This window comes from Castor canadensis, chromosome 5 (genome assembly GCF_047511655.1).
Source record: "Castor canadensis chromosome 5, mCasCan1.hap1v2, whole genome shotgun sequence".
NCBI classification, from domain to species: domain Eukaryota; kingdom Metazoa; phylum Chordata; class Mammalia; order Rodentia; family Castoridae; genus Castor; species Castor canadensis.
The window spans coordinates 135036289-135051941 of NC_133390.1; the positions used below are offsets into that span (position 1 = coordinate 135036289).

At 41.0% G+C, this 15653-nt stretch overlaps 1 long non-coding RNA gene across 2 annotated transcripts in view; it reads right to left on the reverse strand.

Moving 5' to 3' along the window:
- The window catches only part of LOC141423345 (uncharacterized), a 67596-nt gene that overhangs the window by 23671 nt on the left and 28272 nt on the right, over positions 1–15653 (reverse strand). For both annotated transcript variants that reach the window (XR_012448139.1, XR_012448140.1), the window contains 2 exons: positions 8140–8307; positions 7504–7824 (listed from right to left, as the gene is read on the reverse strand). This is a non-coding gene — a long non-coding RNA (uncharacterized lncRNA). The remainder of the gene's footprint in view (positions 1–7503; positions 7825–8139; positions 8308–15653) is intronic.

Consider the following 15653-nt stretch of genomic DNA (forward strand, 5'->3'; position numbering starts at 1 on the left):
AGGAGAAGAACTGGATCTGAGATGACAGCACAAAGCCGCGCATAAGCATGAGCCTCAGGTTACCCTTGATGGTGAAGATGACAGCTTGGAGTCAAGTGCCTGGAGCTGACTATAGGTGGTTTTTGTTAGTGAGAATAAAGTCAGAGCTCTCCTGGGGCTGTGACTACAGGAAATGTGTTCCCTTGGAACACATCAGAGCCCTAATACTCCATTCCTCTGCTCTCCCATTTGTGTATCTGGTTTCCACACCTGAACCAGACATCTACTTCCCAACTTGTTGTAAAGATTGACCATGATGCATGGGTGGGCTTTATGGTGACTTATGACCATGCGTGTTATATTTGAGCTAAAGAGAAAAAGCCAATCACTTTACTTAGACACACTGGCAAAGCTAGATTCAAGCCCATGTGTTCTGATTCGGTGTCCAATGCTTCACTAGGTAAAGGGTACTGACTATTGTATCTGGAAGCAACAATATTACTACCCCACTTGTGCAGCATAAACTTGGAGTTGCTTTTCCTGTGTTGAAAATACTGTGGTCTTGTCTATATTTTTCCCAAAATGCCAGTTGCAAAATGGCAAATGATGGCATCCATGCAAGTGGAAGAAGGCTTGCCTATGATTGAGTTAGTCATCTTGAGTAAGCTGTCAAGTCCAAACTCATAGCCAGGAATGAGTGGGCCTGCACCCTAGATTCTTGGGCTGATGGACCCTAGGCAGGGAGTATCAAGATACAATGTCAGTGTGAAGGAGAGCAATGGAGAAAAGCAAAGATTGGAAGGAAGGAATGGAGGAGTAGCCTTCACGAACATGCAGGGGACCCCAAGTCTCTGTAGATGTGTGGATATGGAGTTCTGTAAACAGATATGAAGCATTGTACCCTATGAAGCTCATATTGCTCTGGTCTTTCCTCATACCACCCAGTGTTAGAGGAGGACAAAAAGTCCATATGGGAAAGGCAGTTGCTGGTGCCCAGAGGGTGAGATGCCCATCAGATCACCCAATCACAGTCACAAGGACATCAAGGAGGAAATGGAGAAGGTTTGATAGAGCAGGAGGTCAGCAGCTGTTTTGTGAATAATGTAACAAACTGAGCAAATCATGAAGTGAATGGCTCAGGTTCTCTCACCATCATCTCGGTGTACCTTCTTAGCTTCTTGCCATTCCTCCTTTTCTGGAACACTCACTGTTTGTGTCCTTTGGCTCTACTGACCTGTCTGCTTCCAGAGGAAACACATTCATACCAAGACTTTGGAGACAGGCAGAGTTTCCATGGATAGAAAAGACTGGATGGGGATTGGACAAAGATGTTAAAATGAGTTAGTCCAGGCTACAGGGGATGGCTTGAATTTCCTAGAGTTTCTCTCCATTTCCTTTAATGGCAAGGTTGACCCTTTCAGGCACTAGGATCACTGAGTAGAGGTCAGTGATCACCACTGCATTGAGGGAGGCTGCAAAACTTTGTCACTACCAAAAGTCATCTTCAGCTTTCCTTTCTCTAGTATTCTCCTGGGGAAACTGCTGGAAAGGGAAGAAGTTGGGGAGAGAGTGTGGTGGGAGGCAAGCATATCTGAGGGCAGCTCCAGATTAAAGCTGTTATTTGCAGAGGAAGTGTGTTCTTAGAAGCAAGGGGTGTAGCTGACAGCTGTTTGGGGGTCCTTGATAGAGACAAAGAGGAAAAAGAAAGCTTTGCCTATGAGAACAGCATTGGCAAAACATCTGCTGAGCACACTGAGAACTCTGAGTCCCTATAGAGGTGGGGACAAGGAGCTCTGTAAACAAGACTTGAGGCAGGTGTGCCTCACAGGGCCCCTGCTGTTCCTCATCCCTACTCACACCACCCACGTGTTAAATGAGGACAAAGAGGCCACATGGGAAAAGCAGCTGCTGCAGCCAGGAGGGTGAGGTGCCCATCAGATCACCCAAGCATGTCATTGTGACTCGGCTCTGAAGATGAACAAGGTTGGAGAGCATCGTAATTGGAGCTTCCTGCAGCTGAGGGGAAGTATGGCAAGGAAACAAGCTTGGGTTGGTGGGGGAAGGGGAGGCGGCTCTACTTGCAGCAGGTGTGTCTCTAGACCCTCTCAGCAATTCATTACCAAGCACCATCTGCTTGTAAGGTCATTACTCATGCCAATGAGTGTGGGAGGCTATAGCTCTACTCCATCTAGTATATTCTTTGGCAAGAGGCACTTCCACTGGGCCATGCCAGGGATACCATTACCCCGTGAAAGAGTAGCCTCTCTTCTCTAGATCAGACAAGGTGAGCAATTGCAATAGGGATTTTCATCTTCCAAAACATCATCACATTTGTGACTTATTTCATTGAATCTTCTTGGCACCCCCATTCAGCAGTCATCACCATCCAGAAGAGGAGCTGATACTCAGAGATGCACATGGAACTAATGAGTGGAGTGGCCATGAGTGCTCATTTGAGTTAGATCACCACACAACTTTCATGATGGCTACATGATGCTCTTATCTCTAAGAGACTTGGGTTCCTTGGGGAGTGGCCATCACACCTATTTCATAGTTTCTGTTAGCATTAAGAATTGAACGCACTGTTTGTAGAGGAGTGCTTGACACCAATAAGAGCTTGTAAATATTAGCAATACTAAATAATATGGGTCAATATATTTTTTCTATCCATATCTACACTGTTCCCCCATTGAGCTTTCCAAGGACAGTGAGGTTGTTAGTTTATCTCCCCTGCTTGCCTTCCCTATATAAATCTGTGTTTAAGGCATTCCTTATAATGACCTTTCCCTACAACCATTGCCATGACCAGTGTCTGTTGGATGCTACTCTTACTGCATTCTGGCAACCAATCAGGAAGCACCACTTCTGTGATACCAGGCTCAGGTTCCTTTGTTCCTCTCATTGCTTTGCTTCTGGTTTCTACTCCATGGTCCCTGTGGGACTGGCATGGGGCAATTATTCATGCCACCATCTTATAGAACGGGACAAAGAAGTAACATACAAATGGGGTGGCAGAGTGAGAAATTTTAGGCTACTAATTAAAGCCCAGGCTTCAAAATGAACTAGTTTTTTGATTGTCCATTCAGAACAATGAAGATTGTTCATTTTCTCCAAGAAGTCATCTCATCACCGGAGATAGAAAGATGACCACTCTGTGTCCATAGTTTAGGGGCAAAGCTCACTGTTTTACTGGGTCTAGCAATGACTAGGTATAGAAGTAATCTGCCACATTCCAAACAGATGCAAACTTTGATTCTGGTGCAAACCAAACTCTCATTTTATTATATGTTTCCAAAGTAGTCATAAAATTCTCCCATTGATCATTAAAAGTCTTCAAAGAACCCTAGGGGAAGAGAAGTCTTTGGATCATGACAGTTCAAGGGTTGTTATCACCAAGGCAGAAGGGTAGTTTAAAATTTGAAAAAGGGTGAACTTTCTTTTAATGGTTTTCCTCCAGCATTATATTATGAAAAATATTGAACACAAAGAAAAGTTATTAGTAAACACCCATAAGTCCACAACCCCAGTTCTGTAATCATGAACATATCCCTCTACATACTTTCTCATACGTCTCTCTACCTATTACCATCATTTTTGATGCATTTAAAAATTAGGCACATCTTAGCCAGGTGCAGATCGCTCATGCCCATAATCTTAGCACCTTGAGAGGCTGATATTAGGAGGATCATGGTTCAGGACCAGCCCAGATAAAAAGTTTTTAAGACCCTATCTCAACCAATAGCTGGTGTGGTGTTTCATGCCTATTATCCCAAGCTATGTGGGAGGCTGAGATTGGGAAGATTGTGGTTTCAGGCCAGCCTGGGCTAAAAGTTTGTTAAGACCCCCATCTCAATGGAAAAAAGCTGGATGTGGTGGCATGCTCCTGTCATCCCAGGTACTGTGGGAAGTGTAAAATAGGAAGATTGTGGTCCAGGCCAGCCTGGGCAAAAGGTGAGACACTATCTCCAAGATGCCAGAGCAAAAAGATCTGTAGGCATAACTCATGCAGTAGAGAATCTACCTAGCAAGCACCAAGCCCTGTATTCAAACACCATTATCACCAAAATGAATTTTTATTTAAAAAAAGTTCAGGTCTGGGGATGTAGCTCAGTGATAGAACACTTGTCTAGCAAACTCAAGGCCCTGGGTTCAATCCTCAGCACCACACGAAAAAAAAGTTTGACACATCTAAGTAGGTCACCCCTAAACCACTTCAGCATGCTGTTTATTTTAAGTTCAATATTTGTTTGCAGTTGTCAGGTAAAATTTACATACAGCTAAATGCACTAACCTTATGTTTACCACTTGCTGAGTTTTGAGAAATGTTAACGTCCATATCACACAAGTACCTTCAAAGTAGAACATTTTTATCACTCAAGAAAGTTCTTTTCTGAGATTGAGGAAGATTATAGAAAGTGGAGAGATCTCCCATGCTCATGGATTGGTAGAATCAACATAGTAAAAATGTCTATACGTCTATACTTCCAAAAATAATCTAGAGGTTTAATGCAATTCCCATCAAAATTCCAATGACATTCATTAAAGAGATTGAAAAATCTACCGTTAAATTTATATGGAAACACAAGAGGCCACGAATAGCCAAGGCAATACTCAGTCAAAAGAACAATGCTGGAGGTATCACGATATCTGACTTCAAACTATATTACAAAGCAATAACAATAAAAAGAGCATGGTACTGGCACAAAAACAGACATGAAGACCAGTGGAACAGAATAGAGGACCCAGATATGAAGCCACACAACTATAACCAACTTGTCTTTGACAAAGGCGCTAAAAATATATGATGGAGAAAAAGCTGCTTCTTCAACAAAAACTGCTGGGAAAACTGGTTATCAGTCTGCAAAAAACTGAAACTAGATCCATGTATATCACCCTATACCAAGATTAATTCAAAATGAATAAAGGATCTTAATATCAGACCACAAACTCTAAAGTTGATACAGGAAAGAGTAGGAACTACTCTGGAGTTAGTAGGTATAGGTAAGAACTTTCTCAACGAAACCCCAGCCGCACAGCAACTAAGAGTCAGCATAGATAAATGGGACTTCATAAAACTAAAAACTTTTGCTCATCAAAAGAAATGGTCTCTAAACTGAAGAGAACAACCACAGAGTGGGAGAATATATTTGCCAGCTATACATCAGACAAAGGACTGATAACCAGAATATATAGGGAACTTAAAAAACTAAATTCTCCTAAAACTAATGAACCAATAGAGAAATGGGCAAGTGAACTAAACAGAAATTTCTCAAAAGAAGAAATTCAAATGGCCAAAAAACACATGAAAAAATGCTCACCATCTCTAGCAATAAAGGAAATGCAAATTAAAACCACATTAAGATTCCACCTCACCCCTGTTAGAATAGCCATCATCAGCAACACCAACAACACCAGGTGTTGGCGAGGATGCGGGGAAAAAGGAACCCTTTTACACTGTTGGTGGGAATGTAAATTAGTACAACCACTCTGGAAAACAAATTTGGAGGCTACTTAAAAAGCTAATCATTGATCTACCATTCAATCCAGCAATACCACTCGTGGGGATATACCCAAAAGACTGTGACACAGGTTACTCCAGAGGCACTTGCACACCCATGTTTATTGCAGCACTATCCACAATAGCCAAATTATGGAAACAGCCAAGATGTCCCACTACTGACGAATGAATCAAGAAAATGTGGTGTCTTTACACAATGGAATTTTATGCAGCCATGAAGAAGAACGAAATGTTATCATTTGCTGGTAAATGGATGGAATTGGAGAACATCATTCTGAGTGAGGTTAGCCTGGCCCAAAAGACCAAAAATCGTATGTTTTCCCTCATATGTGGACATTAGATCAAGGGCAAACACAACAGGGGACTGAACTTTGATCACAAGATAAAAGCGAGTGCACACAAGGGAGATATGAAGATAGGTAAGACTCCTAAAAAATTAGCTAGCATTTGTTGCCCTCAACACAGAGAAACTAAAGCAGATACCTTAAAAAACAATTGAGGCCAATAGGAGAAGGGGACCAGGAACTAGAGAAAAGGCTCGATCAAAAAGAATTAACCTAGAAGGTAACACACAAGCATAGGAAATTAATGTGAGTCAACGCCCTGTATAGCTATCCTTATCTCAACTAGCAAAAACCCTTGTTCCTTCCTATTATTGCTTATACTCTCTCTTCAACAAAATTAGAGATAAGGGCAAAATAGTTTCTGCAGGGTAGCAAGGCGGTGAGGGGGGGAGAGAGAGGGGGTGGGGTGGGTGGTAAGGGAGGGGGTGGGGGCAGGGGGGAGAAATGACTCAAGCATTGTATGCACATATGAATAATAAAAAAAGAAAAATTAAAAAAAAAAGTTCTTTTCTGCTCCTTCCAACTCTACCTACTTGTGCTTTCTGAGTCTTCCACTGTTCTTCAAGTTACCAACATAGATTAGTTTTTCCTATTTTAGAACTTTATATTAATGGAAACATATAGCATGTATTCTTTTGAGTCTAGTTTCTTTCACTTAGCATTACATTTTGAGGTACATTTATGTTGCTGCACAAATTGAAAATGTAGTCATTTTTCATCATGGAATGTTATTCCATTGTATGACAGCTTTCCTTTTACATGTTGATGAAGACCTGTGCTGTTATCAATCTGGTGTTGTTATAAATGAGTTAATGATTTTAGGTTAATCAGAAAGGTCCTCAATGGTTGACAAATGCTGCTCAAATCCATCATGAATAAACTTTTAAATCTGGATGTGGAATGAAATTACCCATAACATGTGTATTTTATTGGAAATATCATTCAGTACAAACCAGGGTAAGGATGAGAGATTATCCCTCACTTGACTGTTAGAGGAGAAAATTGGTGTCCCTAGAAAAAATAAGTCTTCTTATGAGGAAAGTAATAACAAAAAGCATAGAAGCATGAGTTCTTTGTGCTTTTTACAAACTAAGGAAGTGAAATCTATTTAGTTGATTTTTGAATTTTGCAATAAGAATAGAAAGTGAAATGGTTTTCTAATAGTCTATCCAAGATCATAAGTGAAATGAGAATTCTTCAGGTCCTCTTCTGTGTGTGACAGTCTCAAAGTTAACAGACATGGCAAGTCCACCATGCTGGATACCGGATAGGTCCTAAGGGCTCCCTTTCAGAGTGGGAAGGCTTATATCCCAGCTTCTGAAGAATAGTGCCTGATCAACAGTGAGGTATAAAAGCCTGACCTCCTCATCCCAAGTGGAAACCAACCCAGCTCCAGAATTCCCTACAATGTCAGCTAAGGCCTTTTGTAGGTCTCCTCTGCCCAGGCTGCTTCCTTCCCTTCCCTCTCATAGGTGGACCCACCTTCTCCCTAACAAAATTCCTGCTAGTGTCTACCACAGCATTCACTTCCAACAAAACCCAGCCTGCCACAACTCACAAATCTTACAGGAAGGGAGTCACACTGGAGAGGGACATCACTGTTTTCAGTGGGTCTACATGCCAGCGTAGCCTTCGAGTCAACCCTGATAACTGACTACTCACCTGAACTTGGACACCAGGAGGAACATCAGGTTTGCACTTGTTGTGTGGTCGAAGACACCTTCCTGAAGCCTAGGGGAGAGATGTTTGCATCTCCTGAAGTACACAAGCCTGACCAGAAAATCACATCCTTTTGCATTGTGCTTTAGATGTGGCTTGTGCACACAGTGGGCAGCTCAGATGCCTGTGCCTTCCATGTTGCCTCTTTCCTGACTGTGCTGAGCACACACTGAATTCACTTGACTTCTTTGCTATACCACTGCCACTCTTTGCTTGATTCTGGTCTTCTTTTGTGTTCAGGATTGGTTCAGACAGGGCACAAACCTGAGAGACAGAGAGAATTGCCATTTCTATTTCACCTTGTGAGAGTTGGGCATGGAGTATCCCAAATATTTGGGTCTTCTGTATTTCCCTGATGTATGGACTTCTTATTTTCATAATTAAAAAAAAAATTGAAATGTGTACTGTACAAATCAAAAAAAGATTCTCCTTCCTATTCTGGAAAGATGTTAACTTGTAAAACTAATATCATTTAAAACTGTGGTAAGAAAAAATAAATAAAACTGAGAATGAATGAGGCACAGAAGGTAGGGGCAGAGCTTCTCACAGCAGGGTCCCCAGCCTACTAAAGGTACTTACACTTTAGCAGTTTTCAAGATCTCTCAGAGGGCCCTATTTGTTGAGTTTCTGAACAAATAGATGTAGGTAGGGCCTGAGGACTTGCTCTTCTGATTGAGTTCCTAGATGATGTTGACATTGCTGATCCGGGGACCACATTTTGAGAACCACTGATCGAGGCTTGGATAGCTGTGAGGGAGATGGATTAGCTCAATGGAATGTATAAAAATGACTTTGTACAAAGGGGCTTTGAGGATGGGAACTTTGTACATGTTACCAACATGAGAAAATTAAGTACATTTTCTCCACCGCCTGGTTCTTCACTTCCAGTAGGACCCTAGCCAACCCCATCAAGCTCCTGGGCTATTGGAGAGCTGCGTGCCAATGAGAAGTCACTGACACATGCAGCAATGCAGTTCCTTTGTACTGGAACCTCTCTGAGTCAATGATGACTTTATGATTTTTAAAAAAATAATCATTCATGTTGGGTCTTTCTTATGATTTTAAGGACACCATTGGGCACCTGCCAGCCTCTGGGTAGACCTGTCCCTTCATGCTAGGGAAGCCTATATTGCAAACAGGAGGAACCAGAAAGAACTATGGTTGATCAAAGCAGCATCTTTTTCCTTTAATTCTAAAGGCTTCCATAACTAGGGCTCTGCTAATAAGCTGTGTTGACCTCAATCTGCCCCAAGTGCTATCTTCCTTGCTCTTCACCCTGCCTCCTTCATCAGTGAAGTCTGTGGTGGCTGCTGATGTAGATGCCTTGCCTGTCCCCGTGGCCCACCAGAAGTCACTTGCATGCAGTCCCTTTACGTATCTATCATTTCCTCTGCCCAAGGGTGGTCTCTGAACAGAGGAGTGCTGTTTCCCAGTGGTGGGGTGGTCAGAGTGCTGAAGAGCTAATATACTCATCTAGGAGACACCATCCATGAATGGGAAAGTAATGAAAGTTTCTGCCTTTCCCTAAGTACAATCCTGGAGGGGTGGGGGTCTGCTTAGTGTCTCATTGGGTTTCCTGTGAGTTGAGCTCCAGCCACATGCTGTGGTAGCCTGGTCATTAGCATACCCCTCAGTGGATGTTCTCTCTTCCCAGTCTCTCTTCTCTCCCTTGGCATGCTGCCTGGACCACCTTCCATGTAAACAACTGGTGCTTGACTTAAAGGCTGTGTTTGTGGTATACTAAACTAAGACACCTGTCTTCCTTCCAGAAAATGAGACCATACACAACACACATCTATTCTTCTTTCTGTATGGAATGTACTTTATTGTATTTCACTTATTTTTAAATTTATTTTCTTTTTTTATTATATTATTATTGTACTGGGGGTACATTGAGACATTTACAAAGGTTCATACAGTTTATCATAGTCGAATTTACCCCTTCCATCATTCCAAATCTACTTTAATAATTATAGAAGGTCAATATAAATTGGTATCCAGACCTCATTATCATTTCATCACATATTATGCCCCAAACAGCCATTTCATTTCTACTTCAATGAATGATTCAGATAATTTTGCCTCAAATATAACAAAATAATTTTCTATCTTGTCTCCTTCTTTTGGGCATATTGAAGTAGATTTGATTAAATGTACAAGGAGACAATAGCTTTGCCTATTTTCAAAACCGAAGGTTGTATTCTACACGAATAAAATGTGGTAGAGGAACTAAGATGAACTTTTTTTATGGTAGCATCAGCTCTAACTTTACATATGAAAACCTTGCATACGTTCACACAGACGAATCTGTGGTGAAATGGGAGACAAAAGTTATCCCTGTGGAATTTGTTCATGCTGCCTACATAAAGGACATTTTAAGAGTAAAAGCTGATGCTTCAGGGCTGCTAATTACCTTAAAACTGATAAGATTATTTGAATTGGATGCTTTCCACATGCTAACATCCAGGCATTCTGAATCACCACCAGCTTTTCCTCTGTCTGGAGAGTTTTTAGCACTGGGCAAAGCTCTCTCTGGATGTAAGCACATAGGCATTTCTTCACACAGTAGTTAAATGCTGTACACATTTTCTTCTTGTGTTGTACTATTGGTGGCAAATGTCTTATCTTCTGAATCGCTTCTTAATGACAGGCCCTATTGTCTCCATCTGTAAGTGCCCAATAAACTTGAGAGAGGATGAACAATTTCCTTAAGAACGAAACTAGTCTGCATGACACAGGAAGTGACAAGCAATGGCAAGCAGCAAGCCTACCAAGAACTAAGTCAGGCTAGACATTAGGGAAAGTTCAGAACTTTAAAAAACCACACAGCCTGATTTAGATCACCCCTCCTGGGCCCCTCTCTGACCCATCCTCACTGAGCCCAGAGATCTCCATTTCAATTGCAAATCTTTTGTTAAATTAGAGTGAAATTTCTTCCCACATGGATTTAGGATACCTGAGAAGTAGCATAGGTGTATGCATGAGTCCATCCAGATCCTCCCCCTGGCCCAAAGGATTGGGTGATGAGGATTTTCTCCCCACTTCCAAGATAAGGATGATATAAAAATGATGTAAAATAAAATTCTTTCCTTTTTTTCTTCATTCATTCCACCTAACAAAAACCACACCTGCTCTTCTCCCTTTGCTATAATAAAACTCCATTATTTCCCTTACTACACCCAAATGTTCTGCTTGGATTCTTCCTTGTCAGAGAGCAGGGACCGAAATCTTCTGATTAGAATTATCACTGACTTCAACAGAAACACTGGCTACACAATTGAATCCTCCCAGGGTTCTGCTATCTGTCAGTTGCCTTGGTTTCAAGATGAGGGAGCAAGTAGTCAACTTTCACTTCATCTGCTTAAAGAAAAGACAGCAATAAAATTTGCCATCATCCAAATATGCCCTTGATGTTGTCAAGATCAACTGCATAAATTCTTTAAAAGTATTTTAAGTCAGGCCAAAAGCGAGTTGTAGGAGTAGATGATAGAGCAACACTATCAGTGTGACATCTTTCATGATCAACAGCCATCCGTGACTTTTCATGTGCTCAGTCCCCAGAAAGAAGCTCTGTACTTTAATAGACCCAAACTTTAAAATCCCTGCTCTGTTAGGGGACCAATTTCAAAGATGGCCTCTATTTGCTTATTTCAACTACTCCTGAAGGACAATGAGGCATCTGTGTTTTGTACCTTGAGAGCCAGTGCACACATATCTTGGTAGTGCATTTTCAGACTGGTAGAGCAGAAGCAAAAAGTGTGAGGGTTTGTTTGGAGATATTGGGTCTGGGAGAGTGGCAGTGGTATAGAACAAAATTAAATGCAGGTTTTCACGTGGTTCGTGTTTTTCCTAACTCCTGTCATGTTGACACATGAGCTATTTACTGTTAAGACTAAGGTGGCATTTTCCATTAAAAGGAATGCCATCAGGCATTGTAGTTGCTACAATGGAAATATCAGAATATACTCATGGGGAACTCTTCAAGATAAGTTTTGGGAAGAAACATCCCATTGCTGTTACAGCAAAAGACCCATCTTTGGTCCACATTCAATAAAACAAGAACAAGTTTCAATATAATTTTTTATTTTCTTTGTGGCTAGGGAGAGATGATGCAGGGGGAAGGAGGCTGGTTAGCTGTCTAAACCATAGATTTCCTAGTCTTGCTTTGCTGAGATGAGGCAGGATTCCAGGCGGGTGGGTGTTCAATCAGATTCAGGCCCAGAACGGGGAGCGATGGGACCAAGGGAGGTAGTACAGGGGGCAGGCAGGATTCAGGTGGAAGGGCAGAATCCAGGCCCCATTGGACTCTACCAGTGCTGTGCTGTGTGAGGGAGCCTGGAGCCAATGGGCTCATTAGTACCTGGCTCTGACTGCAGCCGGCCCAGGGCAAATACAGGCTATCAAAGCCCTGTCAGCACTCCTGAATGGGACAAAGAAAAGGCGCATTAATGATTAACTCTGCTAAAAGCTCAGGCTTTTGTATTCCCATGGTGCCTGGCCTATCTGGCTGCCATGTGACTGGCCTGGGCCATTTTCTCGCAGATTGGGGAAAGCTAGTGAGCAAACACAGGTGGTTCCGAGTCGCCCGTGCTGTCAGGGACAACCACGGACAGCACCAGCTATGCCTGGTGAAATTAGCTGCTCTGTTTGCCTCCAGTTTTGCTTCCTGGTGTTCCTACTTTCTAAGTCGAATGTCATTTTGCCCTCATTTTCAACTATTCACAGGACGTGCCAAAAAGGGGGGGAAGCCCCCACCCCCAAAATGGGATAGGGAGATATACAGCAACATGTTCTTTGAACTCTGCAATAACGTTTGGTGACCAAATGCAAAGGCCGGGTAAACTAATTAAAACCTCTCAGGTCTTTAACTCCCTGCAAGAGCAAATTTATTCTTCTCAAAAGGAATTATTTTAGAAATCCTGACCAAATACGAAAGCCCCAACAATGACGTCATAAGCCTGCCAGAGTAGACCCCAGCTGAGTAACGTGTGGTGTGGGGCTTGGAGTAACCTGCTCTTTGAATCTAGCCATGGCATATGTACCCACCTATAAAGGCTTCAGAACCCAACGACAGTATGCCCTTCAGAGTCTGACCTTGCCTATCCATAGTTCAGAGTCAAGGTCCCTCTAGTGGCATTATTTGTTTAAGTGCATTTCTTTCTTGGCCTACATCAGACGGACTTTCTTTTTCCTGTTCAAATATTTATATGTGTGTATTATTGCACGCTGCTTCCACTGCTCACATCACACCAGCAGGCCATAAAGCACAGATTATCAGCTCTGGGTGATAAAGGCCCTTTGAGTCAACACCAGAAATGAACAGAAAATGAAATAAAGTTATAAAAAGAGGAGAGCATCAATGTCTACAAAGAGTATATCGGTCTGCACATGTTCAAGCAATTAGCTACAAGAAGAAAGTAATTTTATTGAAACTAACAGTATTGCTAAAATGATTAGCAGTGTTTGATATTTAAATATAGCATTCTGCTGGGTTCCTGGTTTGAAATGGAAAAACCAAAACCTTCTGACGTCTTTCTACTTGAATGAATTCAGAGTCAGTGTCTGCTCCAACACTGTGGCCATGTGTGGTAGTGTGCTGTCTTCTGCCTTTCCTTCAAATGTGTTGACCACAAGACAGACTCCAACAGCCTCGAGCTCCAAAGCCCACTTAGACCATCATCATACATCAGTGCTGTTGTTTGGGGGTGGAGGAGGCATTTATTCTGCACTTCACCACAGTACCTAAACTTTTGAGATTTGTGCAACAAGTCTGAGAGATAGGGTGGCATGATTGCCCCTGTGCTTATTCAGTCAGCATGGATTTCCATGTTATCAACCAATCCTAGTAGATAATAAATTGGGCTTTTTCAGGGAGGACACTGAGAAGTAATAACTGGTTTTCCCTTGCAGGTGCTTATAGACAATTGGTAGGCTCTAACTTGAGTTCCTGAGAGCACAATGATCAGAGCTAAATGAAAACCCTCAATTTATTTACTTGTTTAGTTAAAACCAGAAATAAGCAAGTATGAGGAATATGACTGTGAAACTGACCTGAAGGAAAGAATATGCTTATGGGGCTGGCCCAAAAACTCAGCTTTTGGTTCATTATTCCCATGTCTAACCTCATCCCCTCATGTTATTTAGCAAAATCAAAAGTTGGTTCTGCAGAAAGATCAACATGTTGACATAGCTTTAGCTAGACTGACTAAGAAGAAAGAACAAGAAAGAGAGAGAGAGCACCCACACCAACCAACAGGGTCTCATTAATATTTATTGAACACTCTACACTCTAATTATAGCAGAACACGCATTCTTTTCAAATGTTCATGGAACATATACTAATTTTGGCTAGACCACAAAACAAACCTCGAAAAATTATAAGACTTGAAGTCATATAAGGGATGTTCTCTGGCCACAAAGAATAAAAGAAATCAGTAATGGAAAGGTAACAGGGAAGTTTCCATTTTTAAACTAAACAATATATTCCTAAATAAAACATAGGTCAAAGAAAGAGTTTCAAGTTAAAAAAAAGTTGAACTGAATAAAAATGAAGATGCATTTTACATTATAAGATATATAATAGCAATATTTGAGGTACACAGTTAAAGCAGAGATGAGGGAAATTTATAGCACTAAATGAATATGTTAGAAAAGAATTAAAGTCTTAAATCAATGCTATAAGTGCTACTTCAAGAACTTAAAGAAGAGCAAAAAAGTTTAAAGCAAGAGAGGAAGAAACTAAAAAAATATAACAGCAGAAATCAATGAAGACAAAAACATAAAGCTATAGGGAAAACCACTGAAACAAAAAATTGATTCTCTAAAAAAATCAATAAAACTGGCAAAGCTCTAGCAAGCCAGACAAAGAATAAAAGAAAGAGGTCACAGATTACTAATACCAGGAATGACATAAGAAATATTACTTCTGAACATGCAGACAACAAAAGGATGAAAAGGGGATAAAATCAAATCTATACAATCTCTGCTAGGAGAGGAAATACTTACCAATTCCTTTTATGAGGCTAGCATTATCCTGATATGAAGTCACAGTATGATCGTCCAAGAAGAAAATTAAAGACCAATGTCACTCATGTATATATGTAAAAATCCTTAATAAAATACTAGCAAATAGAATAAAGTAATGTATAAAAAGAATTATATACTATGGCCAAATTTCTGAGATGCAAGGCTGGTTCAACATTGGAAATCAATCAATGTAACTGATCATATCAACAAGCTAGAGAAGAAAAACCATAAGATCATATTAATCTATACAGTAAAAGTACTTCACAGAATTCAACACCCATGCATGATAAAATCCCCCAGAGCCAGGTGCCAGTGGTTCACACTTGTAATCCTGGCTACTAAGGAGGCTGAGATCAGGAGGATCATGGTTCAAGGCCAGCCTGGACAAATAGTTCACACAATCCCATCTCAACCAATAGCTGGGGACAGTGGTGCTCCTGTCATCCCAGGTATGATGAGAAGTGTAAAATAGGATCATGGTTCTGGCTGTTCTGGGCAAAAAGCTAGACCCTATCTTCAAAACAACGAAAGCAAAAGTCATGGCTCAAGGGATAGAGCACCTCAAGTCCTGAATTCAAACCCCAGTACCAACAAAACCAAAAAAACCTCTCAGAAAAAGATAGAAATAGAAGAAAACAGCCTCAATTCGACATAGATCATTTACAGAAACTTGCATGTAACATTATACTTAGTGCTGGAAGTCTGGGCACTTCCCCTTAACACTGAGAACACAATGAGGATGTCCACTTTCACCACTCACATTTAACACAGTGCTGGAACTTCTCACTAACATAATAGGACAAGAAAAGTAAGTAATTTACGAGTTCTTCAATGCAGGATACATATAAAAATTAATTGCATTTCTCTATGCTAGCAATGAACATACATGGACACCTAAATTAAAATATAATAAGTTATCATTGCTCAGAAAAAAGAAATGCTCAGATATGAATTTAACTAAACATGCGTAGACCTTCTATACTGACAACTACATAAGCTGATGAAAGGAACCAATGACAGTATAACTATAGAATACATACTGTGTTCATGCATTGGGAGACTCAGAA